Genomic DNA, 14,145 nt, shown 5'->3' with positions numbered 1-14,145 from the left:
ATGTATTTCCTGGTTCTCAAGAAAACAGGGGAATTCAGACCTATTCTAGATCTCCGGGGCCTGAATCGTCATATTTCCAGCAGGACATTCCGCATGTTAACTGTGAAACAGTTACTAGGGCTTGTGCAGCCCGGCGATTGGTTCACCACCATCGACCTGAAAGACGCATACTTTCATGTGGAAATTGTTCCAGAGCACAGAAAGTATCTGCGTTTTGCCTTCCAGGGAATAGCCTACGAATACAACAGGCTGCCGTTCGGTTATTCCCTATCCCCACGCACATTCAGCAAATGTGTGGCCACAGCGCCTCAACCGCTGCGCGCACACGGCATGAGAGTTTTCTTTTACATAGACGACCTCATAGTCATGGCTGGGTCCCGGGAACAGGCAATGTTTTGCACAGCACAATTGATCACACACCTAACCAAATTAGGTTTTGCGATCGATGGGAAAGAAAGAGCACCCCCATACCTCGCCAACAGGCGTTGTATTTGGGTGTGGTGCTCGATGCAGACGCGCTGCGTGCCACCCTGTCAGAGAGCAGACGTGCGCCCCGTCTCAGGGCGGCGCACAGGCTGCGACAGGGGGCAACAGTGACAGCTTTAACTGTCATGCCAACACACTCTCACTCCCTAAGCGTCCAGGAGCGACGCTTGGTCAGGGTCCCGTGGCGTCCAGTTGTGACACGCCGAGGCTCCTTCAGCTTCATAAACGGACGCAAAGAGCTTTCAACTGATTGCAATGTATTCCCATCGGCGTCGGTATTTGACGCTTAGGGAAGCACGGCATTCGTTTGTGTCGGAGGCTGTTAAAGGCAATGTGAGCGTCCATTCCCATTGGATAATGGAGAATTGTACACCCGGAAGTAAGTATTCCCCTTACTGTCGATTGATTTGACAGTGATATCTCCACTACTCATCAACTCAAAACACCAGATTATCCTTGTTAATTAAACGACATTGATAGGTTTTAGTGTGTGTACAATGCTTTTGTCACGTTTTCCCCTTCAATTCTGAGAAACAAGTCGTTTTCTATGAGTTTTGGATGGCCGAAGACATGACATTACCCACAATCCTCTGTAGCAACCATAGACTGTATACAACAATTAAATAATACATTATTCCAAGTGTGCTTGCTTTTCTCTCTGAAATTCACCACATAACGGCATTGTAATACACGTTTCGGCTGCATTAAATATGACATATCTGCCGTAGTTAACTCTATGTATACTGATGACAAGACTTCTAGACAAACAGGAACTGCCGCCAAAACTGAAAACTTGACGTGGATCTTAAATATATAAGCAATTAAACAACATCTTACATTTCTTTTCACACAATACGTCTCCTTGCAGTATCAACACTAATTCGGCTGACTTTTATATTTGATCCAATTGGTAGATAGGCTGTATTTACGCCATAACGGTGCACAGCTGATAGAAAGGGACACCTACTGGTTAAAGCACGTTATTGCATTTTATCATTTTATTATTAGATATTAATAGGAGGATGTGCAAAACAGACAAACTAATAAGGCTTTATTTAAACATTAAAGAATACTTTAGGTTAAGGTCTTCTTTTGAATAAGAAAAAAGCTTTGGGGGTATAGAAGATGAATATGGAGGGATGAAACCCTCTTTGATGGTCACACATGCAGAGCACACAGCACACACAGTGACATTTGTATCTACAGATAAATATTAAGCCTGACAAAGTACTTAACGTCTAATATATTGCTTTCCTGCAATGCTAACTATGTTTAAGCACTTATTTTAACTGATATTATACATATGTATTATACTCTTATAAGATGTATGTAGATAGTATAAGAAATGTGCAGAATATGACAATGTAATGGTGGAGGTACACACATAAATGCACTGTTGAGGAACCTGCGACCCAAGTTTTTCATTCATTGCATAACTACACCGTAGTTGTGTATAATATGATATGTCAATAAACCTTAGAAAATCTTGAAATCTTGAAAGGGATGTGCAAAATAGTCATTATATACAGTCTTTAATTAACTATTAGTATAGAATAACGACGAGTAAAGAATATACTTTAGGGATACTATTAATATCTAATAATAAAATGATAAAATGCAATAACGTGCTTTAACCAGTAGGTGTCCCTTTCTATCAGCTGTGCACCGTTATGGCTAAATACAGCCTATCTACCAATTGGATCAAATATAAAAGTCAGCCGAATTAGTGTTGATACTGCAAGGAGACGTATTGTGTGAAAAGAAATGTAAGATGTTTAATTGTTGATATATTTATGATCCATGTCAAGTTTTCAGTTTTGGCGGCAGTTCCTGTGTGTCTAGAAGTCTTGTCATCAGGGCTCTATACATAGAGTTAACTACGGCAGATATGTCATATTTAATGCAGCCGAAACGTGTATTACAATGCCGTTATGTGATGACTTTCAAAGAGAAAAGCAAGCACACTCGGAATAATGTATTATTTAATTGTTTTATACAGTCTATGGTTGCTACAGAGGATTGTGGGTAATGTAATGTCTTCGGCCATCCAAAACTCATAGAAAACGACTTGTTTCTCAGAATTGAAGGGGAAAACGTGACAAAAGCATTGTACACACACTAAAACCTATCAATGTCGTTTAATTAACAAGGATAATCTGGTGTTTTGGAGTTGATGAGTAGTGGAGATATCACTGTCAAATCAATCGACAGTAAGGGGAATACTTACTTCCGGGTGTACAATTCTCCGTTATCCAATGGGAATGGACGCTCACATTGCCTTTAACAGCCTCCGACACAAAGGAATGCCGTGCTTCCCTAAGCGTCAAATACCGACGCCGATGGGAATACATTGCAATCAGTTGAAAGCTCTTTGCGTCCGTTTATGAAGCTGAAGGAGCCTCGGTGCGTCACAACTGGACGCCACGGGACCCTGACCAAGCGTCGCTCCTGGACGCTTAGGGAGTGAGAGTGTGTTGGTCATGCAGACTCTGGGTCTCATGGCGGCTGCTCACATGGTGGTCCCGCCGGTTACTACATATGCGCCGCCTGCAGAGGTGGTTCCCCAGCCTGCGTTTGGAGGCACAAACGACGGCTGGTGACCATTCCTCCCCCCCTCAGTGGGGGCAACCTCCGGTTTTGGGGGTCTCCGGACCACCTCCGGAGGGGGTCTCCACTGGGACGGGTGACCTCCTACATCACAGTGTTCACGGACGCGTCCGGAACAGGATGGGGAGGGACCTGCCTGAAGAGAGCTATAGGTGGGCGCTGGGCTCTGACAGAGTTTCGACACAGCAACCTCCTAGAGCTACGGGCAGTAGTGTTAGTCCTCCGGCATTTCATGCCCCTAATTCAGGGGAGACATGTAATGGTCAGGTGCGACAACAGCACCACAGTGGCTTATATCAACATGCAGGGCGGAGTCCGCTCCGCCTCCTTGTTGACCACAGCGGAGGAGTTGTGGTGATGGGCCTCAGAGGTGGTGTTATCTCTGAGAGCCCTCCATGTCCCGGGACTGGAGACAAGAGGGGCCGACCTCAGGTCGAGGGGCGGCCCCCTGCCAGGCGAGTGCTTCACCCGGAGGTGGTGAAGCAGATCTGGGCCCAGTTCGGGAGAGCAGAAGTGGACCTGTTCGCCAGCCGGCGCAACAGCCACTGTGCCCTGTGGTTCTCCATGGCCCTGAGCGACGACCCGCCCTTGGGGGTGGACGCGTTTGCACACGAGCCATGGCCAAGGAAGCTGCTATACGCCTTTCTACCGATGCGTCTCATTCTCCCTCTCCTGGGAAGAGTGAGGCGAGAACGTCTGGCAGTCATTCTGGTAGCACCGAATAGCGTCATGGCTCCGTGGTACTCAGAAATGACACAGATGAAGGTGGGCCAGCCCTGGGCGATCCCCCAGTTATGGGGGGCGATGTCTCAAGGGGCAGGTGCAATCGGGGCGTTACCCACTCTGGGCCGTCCTCTTCAGGCTTGGCTCCTGAGAGGGACAGGCTGAGACAGGGTGGATTGTCTGACAGCGTTATTCAGTCTATCCAGGCAGCTAGAGCAGAATCCACCACAGCCTGTTACAGGCCAAAGTGGCTGAGATTCCAGCATTGGTGTGAGGAGCGGGGAATAGAGCCCCTATCTTGTGAGTTGGGCTCTATTTTATCCTTCTTACACTTACTGGTGGACAGAGGGCTGGCGCATTTCACAGTGAAAGTGTATGCAGCAGCCATCTCGTCCTGTCATGAGGGTTTTTGGTGGCAGGTCAGCCTTTAATCAACCACTGATGTCGCGGTTTTTACAGGGGGTTAGGAGACTGCGCCCTGTACTGCACGTCTCCACCCCTCAGTGGGACCTGCCCCTAGTGCTCGAGGCTCTGGCCGCGGGACCATTGAGCCTCTGGAGCTCTCCCCTCTGAAAGCATTGTCGTGGAAAACAGCTTTGCTTCTTGCCTTAACGTCAGCCAAAAGAGTGTCCGAGTTAACTGCTCTGTCGGTGCACCCGAGTTGTTTACTAGTTCGGGGTGGCCGGAGCGGCGCGACACTTAGACCGAACCCCTCCTTTGTGCCTAAAGACCTATGGAGTGCGTTCAGGTCGAGGGCTATTCAGTTAGGGGGTTTTAGTCTCCCCCCATGGGGGGCCAGGGAGGCTAAACTGCACCTCCTCTGCCCGGTGCGTGCGCTAGCATGTTATGTGGAGCACACGGCTGCCCTTAGACGCACCAAACAGCTGTTCGTGTGCTTCGGGGGCGGGGTGATCGGGAAAGCTCTGTCCAAGAAACGCCTGGCAGGCTGGCTCTGCGAGTGCATTGCACATGCCTACGGACAGGCAGGGAGAGCCTGCCCCACGGGGATTTGTGCACACTCCACACGGGCTGTAGCTGTATCAACAGCCTTATTCAACGGTGTGAGTGTGGAGGATATATGCACAGCGGCGTTTTGGTCGACGCCAGGCCCCTTTATAAGGTTTTATCTCTTGGACATGTCTGGCTCTTTCTCCTCGTCTGTGCTTGCTGGGGCAACACAGGATTTGTAGGGGAGGGGGGGGGTTGTGGGTCAGTTGGCATCTGACCTCCTCCCCGGACGTGATGCGCCTTCGCCTTTCCTGGGCCCTCTGAGGGTCCCGGGATAGGCAAGGGGCGCACTGGCCCGTTACGGGCGGAGGGGCTGCCCCCCTCCTGCCGAGAGGCAGGGGGAGGATAGCCCCCCCACATTTTTTGTCCTCTCACACTCTGCATGGGGTCAGTGCTTGAGTGTGAGGCATGGGCGCTGGCGCTCTCCCTGTTATCCTTCGGGATTCAGGAAGGCAGGTGCGTAGTAAGCCCATACGGGGCCGAGGGGGCTCTCCCCATCCGTCTAGGGGCGGGGGGGGTCCCCCGGCACTGTTTTTTGAGCACACTTTCTGCGAGGTAAGCGCAGCAGGGTGTGCTCTGTCAGCCGCAGCCCAGATTTCTCCTCGGTCACAACCGGGTTAAAGGAGAGGGTGGGGCAGCAGCTGCTGACCAGAAAAGCCAGTCAGGGGCAGTAGGGTGGATTGGTGTTGGACGACAGTGCGCGTATACATCAGGGCTCCACCCACTGTACCCATAGAGTCCAGTAGAGGGCGGAGCCTGTGAGAGATATAACGGGGGGTTACGTATTGTAACCCTAGTTATATAAACACAGGCAGAGCCCTCTACTCAGGGCACTGTCTGTCCTGTTCCGCTCGCTGAAGAGAGGTATAGGATGGCAGTCAGGAGGCGAGGCCTCCTTTTAATGCGCGCGCATTCAGGTAGGCCCGCCCTGGGCCGGCTACGTCTATAGAAGTCTCAGTGGGAGAATGCACGCGGGATAAGGTAGTACCCGTAGAGGGCTCCGCCTGTGTTTATATAACTAGGGTTACAATACATAACCCCCCGTTTTCCCTGTTTTTGTTACTGTGTCAATTCCAGTAAAGTCTTTATTTTGAACCTCTCCTGAGTCTGAGTTTGAGTCGTGCATTTGAGTTCATGCCTCAGAGTTCACTCCTTAACAGTACGAACCGACCATTAAAATGAACTCAGCCGACTCAGACCAACTAAAGAACGCCATCCGCTCTCAGGGCCAACGTCTTGGGCAACAAGAGGACCAGATGGCCGCCATACAGCACGGAGTGCAGCACCTAACCAACAGTCAGGCGGAATTACAATCATCGGTGACAACTCAGGTGAATCTGCTGGCAGCTGAGGTTCAGCGTGTGCTCACTCACCTGCAGGCTGCTTCTCCTCCGGTTCCAGCGGCGACCAGATCCGACCCCAACCCGGCTACTGAGTCGCATATTCCTTCAATGCGTCTGGCTCCACCCGAGAAGTGTTCCGGGAGTTCAGAAGGCTGCCGGCCGTTCATCGTACAGTGTGAGTTACCATATCGACACCAACCGGCTGTTTTTCCCACGGATGACTCCAAAGTGGCTTTCATGATCTCCCATCTCTCCGGTCGAGCAGCAGCGTGGGCTACGGCAGAGTGGTCCCGAGGCTCTCCCATCTGCGGGTCTCTGGACGACTTCATAGACACTATGAGAAAAACCTTCGATCAAACCACTCCGGGCAGAGAAGCAGCTCGGGCTCTGATTAAGCTGCGGCAAAATCAGCGTAGTGTGGCTGACTACGCTATCGAGTTCCGGACTATTGCAGCCGACAGCGGCTGGAATTCCGCTGCATTGTTTGACGCATTTGTCAGCGGTCTCTCGGATCCTCTACAAGACCAGCTGGCGCCTCTCGATCTGCCCGCTGACTTGGACTCCGTCATATCCATGGCAATAAGAATAGACAATCATTTGGCGGAGAGGAGAAGGAATAAATTCAAGGATGCGGTTGGTCCGTCTCTCCAGAGGAGACGCTCTCCGCCGGATTCCACTTCTTCTTGGAGGCCCCGTCACCCCTCACCACCTGCGTTCCGGACATCAGCGCCCCCTGGCTCCGTGGAGGAGCCAATGCAGTTGGGCCGTGCTAAGCTGTCTATGGCAGAACGTCAGCGTCGATTAAAGGAGGGTCTGTGCTTCTACTGCGGTCAGCGCGGACATCCACAAGCTGCTTGTCCGGTAAAAGAGGAGGCTCATCAATAAAGAGGAGGACGTTGGTGAGCCGAATCTCTTCCTCTGATTTTCCTCCTCGCACCCTGACCCGCATCCAGGTAAAAATCAGAGACAATGTTTTTACTTATGGTGCTCTTATTGACTCAGGGGCAGACGAAAGTCTAATGGATTGGGGTTTAGTAAATAAAATGAACATAAAGACTAAACCTCTACCCCAGCCTCTTGAAGCAAGTGCTCTTGATGGACGGCTGTTGTTCAAAGTGACTCACCAAACAGAGCCTTTAGAAATAAGATGTAATGATAACCATCACGAGACAATGTCATTCAACTTATTCAACTCAGCCCAACATCCTCTCATATTGGGGTTTCCCTGGTTGAAACTTCATAACCCTCACATAGATTGGAACTCTGGGAGGGTGGAGGGGTGGGGACAGACTTGCGTTGATCACTGTTTAAAACCGGTAGCAGAGATTGACAGGAGATGTAACACTGGGAGTGTTAGACAGGATACTATCCCTAAAATATATCTTCCTGATGTACCTTCAGTCCCTTCCTGCTACCACAATCTGAGTGAAGTTTTAAGTAAATCCAAGGCTCTGGCTCTTCCTCCTCACCGCCTCTATGACTGTGATATTGACTTGATTGCTGGGTCTCCCATTCCTAAGGGTCGACTTTATGCAATTTCAGGACCTGAGAAAGAGGCCATGAAGGATTACATTGATGCCTCTCTCAAAACAGGGCTTATTCGTCCTTCCTCATCCCCAGCAGGTGCAGGTTTTTTTTTTGTTGGCAAAAAGGATGGGTCTCTTAGGCCTTGTATTGACTACTCACCTCTCAATGACATTACGGTTAAAAACCGGTACCCCCTTCCTCTCATCTCGTCCGCTTTCGAGCAGCTTCAGGATGCCAAGGTTTTCACCAAGTTAGACCTGCGTAACGCTTATCATTTGGTCAGGATCAGGGAGGGCGATGAATGGAAGACGGGGTTTAACACTCCTTCAGGCCACTATGAATACCTCGTCATGCCGTTTGGACTGTCAAACGCTCCTGCAGTTTTCCAGGCTATGATCAACGATGTGTTGAGGGAGTTTCTGAACCGGTTCGTTTTTGTCTATCTTGATGACATTCTGATCTACTCCCCTGACCTTGACACCCACAAACAACATGTCCGCCAGGTTCTACAGAAACTGCTCCAAAATATGTTGTTTGTTAAAGCCGAAAAGTGCGAATTTCATGTCAAGACAGTCACTTTTTTGGGCTTCATCATTTCCCCAGGTCAGGTTAGGATGGACCCAGCGAAGGTTAGCGCAGTAGCCTGTTGGCCTACCCCTGACTCTCGTAAGAAAGTGCAACAGTTTTTAGGCTTTGCTAATTTTTACAGGCGTTTTGTGTGGAGCTTCAGTGCTATTGCAGCCCCTCTTCATGTCCTCACATCCCCCCAGGTGCCTTTTGTGTGGTCTCCTCAGGCTGAGGAGGATTTTTCTCGACTTAAGAAGATGTTCACCTCTGCTCCCATACTTACTCTGCCGGATCCCACTCGCCAGTTTGTGGTGGAAGTGGATGCCTCCAACGAGGGGGTGGGAGCGGTACTCTCCCAGCGCCAACAGAAGGACAATAAGCTTCACCCCTGCGCTTTCCTGTCCAGGAAGCTCTCCCCGGCGGAAAGGAATTACGATGTGGGAAACCGTGAGTTGCTGGCTGTGAAGCTAGCGTTGGAAGAGTGGAGGCATTGGTTGGAGGGAGCCGAGCATCCTTTTGTGGTCTGGACTGATCACAAAAACCTGGAGTATATAAAGAAAGCCAAAAGACTGAACTCCCGCCAGGCCAGGTGGACTTTGTTTTTTAACCGGTTTGACTTTGTTCTCTCTTACAGGCCGGGGTCTCAGAATGTCAAGCCTGACGCTCTGTCCCGTCTGTTTGACCCTGTGCCTTCAGTCAAGGAGCCGGAACCCATCATTCCATTAAACCGTGTGGTAGGAGCGCTGACTTGGCAAGTAGAGAAGGAGGTGATACGAGCCAACGGGGAAGCTCCTGCACCCAGGGGTTGCCCGCCTAACCGGCTATTCGTTCAGGAAGCCGAGCGACCACAGGTGATCCACTGGGCTCACACGTCGCTACTCACCTGTCACCCCGGAGTCAAGAGAACCATGTTCATTGTTAAACAACGTTTCTGGTGGACATCCATGGAGAAGGAGGTGAAGGAGTATGTAGAGGCGTGCCCTGTCTGCGCTCGCAATAAGACCTCTTCCAGGGCGCGGATGGGGTTGTTACAACCACTTCCTATTCCCAACAGACCCTGGTCAGAGATTTCCATGGACTTCGTCACAGGCCTGCCCCTCTCTAGAGGTAACACCACAGTTCTCACGGTAGTGGACCGTTTTTCCAAGATGACACATTTCATTGCTCTGCCCAAATTGCCCTCAGCTAAGGAAATGGCTGAGGTCATGATGCATAATGTTTTTCGTCTGCATGGTTTCCCAAAGGATATTGTCTCCGATCGGGGGCCCCAGTTTGTGTCTCGTTTCTGGCAGGAGTTCTGCAGACTCATCGGTGCCACGGTCAGTCTCTCGTCTGGATACCACCCGGAGTCAAACGGCCAGACAGAGCGCCTGAATCAGGAACTGGAGACTTGCTTGCGCTGCCTGGTGTCCCAGAATCCATCCTCCTGGAGCGAGCACCTCACCTGGGTGGAGTATGCGCACAACATCCTTCCCACGTCTGCCACATTGTCCCCGTTTCATTGTGTTTATGGGTACCAGCCGCCACTGTTCTCAGCCACGGAGAAAGAGGTCACGGTTCCGTCTGCCCACGCTCTGGTCAGGCGTTGTCATCGCGTGTGGGCTGCGGCTAGAAAAATCCTCTGCAGAAATTCACAGCTGGTAAAACGAGCAGCAGACCGAAGACGCCGACCAGCTCCTGTATACCAGCCAGGCCAAAAAGTCTGGCTTTCTACGCGGGACCTTCCCCTCCACTTACTCTCCCGCAAGTTGGCTCCCCGGTTTGTGGGTCCTTTTCCCATCACCAAGGTCATCAACCCGGTTTCAGTGAGACTACGGCTTCCCAGGTCCATGTGGGGAAATTGAAACCACTGAAGGAGAGCGCCATGGTTCCCACCGCCAAACCCCCCCCGCCTCCCAGGATGATCGATGGAGGTCCGGTCTATACAGTCAAAACACTCTTGGCTGCAAGGAAACGGGGTAGAGGGCGACAGCTCCTTGTTGACTGGCGGCCCTGAGGAGCGGTCATGGATTCCTTCCCGTTTCCTTATTGATAAGAGCCTCATTGAGGATTTTGACCGCCTCAACTCGGAGGAGCCTGGGCCGTCAGGAGCCGTCCCTAGAAGGAGGGGGTACTGTCATGTCTAAGAAACTTATTGTGAAAGTTTATTCTTTATGTTAGTTTTGTCATGTCCTTCTGTCCTGTGCTTTATGTTTTATTTTGAATAGTAATTCTCCCTCTCATTTCAGGCCTCCACGCTCCCCGCCCCTATCTGTCTCCTGCGTCCGTGATTGTTTTCCCCGCCCTGATTGTTTCCACCTGTTCCCCTTACCCTGTGTATATATTGTGCTAGTTCCCTCCTGTCCATTGTCGGTTCGTTTCCTCATTCAGGACTTTGAGCAAGCTTACTCCACAGACGTGATACGTACCTCTAAAGCTTCAGATCATTGTCATTGTTTTTTCCTCGAAAGAGAGTTATTGTTTTCCCTGTTTTTGTTACTGTGTCAATTCCAGTAAAGTCTTTATTTTGAACCTCTCCTGAGTCTGAGTTTGAGTCGTGCATTTGAGTTCATGCCTCAGAGTTCACTCCTTGACACTGTATACTTTTCAATAATCCAAACATCTTTAGAATATGATCACAACCAATAACAAATCATTTAAACTGGTTTATTCTTATCTTATGTTAGTTTCTTTCTTTTTATTTATGCTTATTTTACTAATCACTCTCCTTTCAAACTTTTTTGTTTTTTTTACTGTCCTATACACATTGGAATGATTTCTTACTTTATCTATATTAAATAGATAAAGGTATGCTCTCCCTCTCTCCCTCCCTAGCTCGCTCGCTCTCTCTCTCTCCCTCCCTCCCTCTCTCCCTCCCTCCCTCCCTCCCTAGCTCTCTCGCTCGCTCTCTCTCTCCCTCTGTCTCGCTCGCTCACAGAGGCAGTGTGCTCCTCCGTGGCGATGGCGGCTTGCGTTAAAGAATAATAATAAACATATTTGTAAAGTGGGGGGACACAAACGGGATTTCGAAAAGAGCGGGGGACATTTCCCCCCTGTCCCAGGTGGAAATTACGCCATGCGTGTGTGTGCGTCAAGTGCAATAAATATATATGCAAGTTGAAACACACACAGTAAAACTCTGCCCAATGTGGCACCTCCCCGCTGATTTTCCTTCTGGCAGAATCTACACAACACATCAGCCCCATTGAACAGCCTATCATGCCAGCCTACAACATATGTGGCCCACATTGCTTTTCTTCCAGACTGCAACGCTGGTCCCGCAAATCAAGCAAGAACGTGATTGGTCGATATTCATTGTGGGGGTGGGGGGAGGAGGGGTGTTAGATAGATATAGAGTTGTAGTAAGTAGATAGAGTTCGCTATGATTTAGGTTTCGTTTATGCATAGGGTAGATTCTTTTAATTACATTTCCTTTTTAGTTTTGTGTATTTTATACATTTTGGATTTGCTTGGCGAGCTATTTTTAGAACATGCCCCGCGGGCGACTCACGTTGCCCCTGCGGGCGACCAAGTGCCCACGGGCACCGTGTTGGCTACCCCTGATCTATAGTAACGCAGTGTAGGCGGAGCCGTGACGTCATCTTCAATGAGAACCCCAGAAAAACAACACAGCCGTTAGCTGTTAGCACTCACAGCTCACAGCTCCTCATATCTGTTCAGAAACTAGACAAAAGTTAAACAAGTACAAACCACAGACTGTCTGTGTCATGGCGAATACAGTCGCTGGTTTATTTATGTCTGTATAGGCCGTTGTTGTGAGTGTGGACGGTCGGAGCATATATTGCATTAGCTTAGCCAATCTCCATCTAGAAAACACGCATTTTAAAAGGTTTTTCACCTGCCGTCTGTCTGCAGACTTGTCAAAGCATTAATTCATGGTTTTTACTAACCGGTATCAGTATGTTGTTACTTCGGCATCATTTTGAAACGTGTATTACAATTAAATCACGGTCAAATATGTTCATCTTGTTGTAGTTGTAGCCCCCTTGCCAGCGATTCTCTCTCTAGTTTAGCAAACTCAGCCCGACTCAGCCCTGTTTGTTGGCCCCGATAGAACCACAATTTTGTCGGGCCAGAAAAGAGGTGAAAAAGTACCCCCAGGCCGGAACTAGGCATAGTGGAAACGCAACCAAAAACGGGCCCGGCACGACACGGCACGCTTAAACCGCGCTCCATGGTGGAAATGCGCCATTAGTAAATGTGTTAAGATGGTACCGTGGTGGAACAAAGAATGTAATGAGCAATCCGAAACTAAATCAGGCTGTTTGGAAAGTTAAGAAAGACACATTCATTACACAATTTATTAGAATATAAAAAGGCACAGGCTCAGGTAAGGAAAATTGTTAAAAGAGCAAAAAGGGAGTGTTGGACAGGATTCTGTTCAAGTATTGGGAGAACTACGCCATTAGATAAAGTATGGGGAATGATTAAGAAGATGAGGAGAAGAATTAAACAGCAGAGTAACCTGCCAGTGTTAGAGAATGGAGGGGAAATTGCCACTGGAGCTATGGAGAAGGCAGAAATTCTAGCTAAGAATTTTGCCAAAGTTCATTCTTCGGAAAATTTGACAGAAGAAGGTAAGATCAGGAGACAGGAAGTGTTAGATGAACATCCTAATGTATATGAGGAAAGAAATTTGTCGCAGAGTGTTGTAAATGTACCTTTTTCTATTCAAGAGTTGAGAAGAGCATTAAGTAAGTGTAAAATGACTGCTCCTGGGAAAGATAATATATGTTACATAATGTTGACCAAATTAAGTGATTTTGCATTAGGAAAGCTGCTGGAGATGTACAATAAGATTTGGGAGAAAGGGAAGCTGCCAATAATATGGAAAGAGTCTGTCATTATTCCTATTAGAAAACCTGGGAAAGATCCAACCAGTCCAGGCAGTTATAGACCTATAGCTCTGACATCGCACTTGTGTAAAGTTATGGAAAGAATGATAATAGAAGGGCTGACATACTATGTTGAAAAAAATGAATGAATGACTCCTTATCAGAGTGGGTTTAGAAGAGGGCGGAGTACTTTAGATCCACTGTTGTGCCTGGAATCTGAAGTCAGGAAAGCCCAAGCGAATAAGGAGTGTGTTGTAGCTGTATTCTTTGATGTGGAAAAAGCTTACGATATGATGTGGAAGGAAGGATTATTAATACAACTGGACATTATGGGTCTGGGAGGTAACGTATATAATTGGATTATGGATTTTTTGTTTGGCCGTGCCATCAGAGTCCGAGTTGGCAATTCATATTCTCGAAGGCATGAAGTTGAAAATGGAACCCCGCAGGGGAGTGTAATTAGTCCTCTTTTGTTTTCTATCATGATAAATGATATATATACACAAGTAGGATCTGATATTGGTAAGTCACTTTTTGCAGATGATGGAGCTATTTGGAAAAGGGGCAGAAATATAAATGATATTGTAGGTAAGATTCAGGAAGCCATTACGGAAATTGAAAGCTGGTCTCTGACATGGGGGTTTAGATTGTCGGTGGAAAAAACGGAAACTTTATTTTTTACGAGGAAAAGGATCGGTGAGAAGGTTAGGTTAAGAACTAAAGAAAGTGAAGACATTTAAGTTTCTGGGAATATGGTTGGATGAGAGAGTCACATGGAGTACTCACATTGATAAAGTAGTAGATAAATGTAAAAAGGTTTTAAATGTTATGAGGTGCTTGGCAGGCACTAAGTGGGGGGCTGATAAAGCTGCTTTGAGGAACGTATACACAGCCTTAATTAGATCAGTCATAGAATACGGACTAATAGTGTATGGTTCAGCTGCATACTCTTCTCTTCAAAAATTAGATAGAGTCCAGGCACAAACACTAAGGACATGCTGTGGGGCAGTCAGATCTACACCAGTGTCGGCACTTCAGGTAGAGGTAGG

This window comes from Trematomus bernacchii, unplaced genomic scaffold, assembly GCF_902827165.1.
Source record: "Trematomus bernacchii unplaced genomic scaffold, fTreBer1.1, whole genome shotgun sequence".
In the NCBI taxonomy this organism is placed as follows: Eukaryota; Metazoa; Chordata; class Actinopteri; order Perciformes; family Nototheniidae; genus Trematomus; species Trematomus bernacchii.
The sequence above is the reverse complement of the archived record's forward strand: the minus strand, read 5'-3'. Positions refer to the sequence as shown.